Genomic DNA, 795 nt, shown 5'->3' on the forward strand with positions numbered 1-795 from the left:
GGCCGGCAAAGGTGGATTTGGGGGGGCCGAAGCCTGGCGCGTTTTCCATCGTTAGCCACGGCTGGATTCGTAACGTGACCGAGCGAAAGCTCCGGAGCCCGGAACGAATTTGCAGGAGGGTGTTGGAAAGCAAAAGCAGATTTTTGCAGCGTGGTGAAGGAAACCAGATCCTCCGAGGGGTCCTGCAACAGCTTTGCTTCGCCTGAGCTTCACCGGGAAAGCAAATCCCACAAATTCCTCGCCTGGAGGAGGGGAGCAGGCTGTGGGATCCCCACGGCACAGTGGCAGGAGCAAGATGCAAATGCACGGCGTGTTTGTGCTGCAAAGGCACACCAGGTCCCCTGCTCCTCGAAGCCAGGGAAACTGAGGCAGGGAGCAGCAAGGCAACTTGCCGGGGGCTCTGGAGCCCCAGCCTCGTGCATGTGGGTTTTCCACTGCCTTGGTGTGGAGCAGCCGCACCACTGCTCCGCTCCAGCCAAGGTAATGCCATGCACCCCAACATCCCCTTTGTACCTGGCTCCCGGGGTGGGGTGAGCACAGATATCCCCCAGGAATTATCCCCCCGTTTAATTACAGCAGCTGCTCAGTGTTTCAGCCTGTGTTTCCCACGCAAATTACAGGCTGAGAGATGCTTTTACCCGCTTCCCCAGCCATGTCCACCCCTGGCTTTTTCCCTCACATTCACTCGTCCCCACGGACCCCTGCAAAGTTGGTCTCTGCCCCCCACCCCGGTCCCCTCCTGCCCCATGGATGGAGCTGAGCATCAGCCCGGGTCCCGACACAGGGACCGTGGGG

Source organism: Pygoscelis adeliae, unplaced genomic scaffold (assembly GCF_000699105.1).
Source record: "Pygoscelis adeliae isolate BGI_AS28 unplaced genomic scaffold, ASM69910v1 Scaffold294, whole genome shotgun sequence".
Taxonomy (NCBI): Eukaryota; Metazoa; Chordata; class Aves; order Sphenisciformes; family Spheniscidae; genus Pygoscelis; species Pygoscelis adeliae.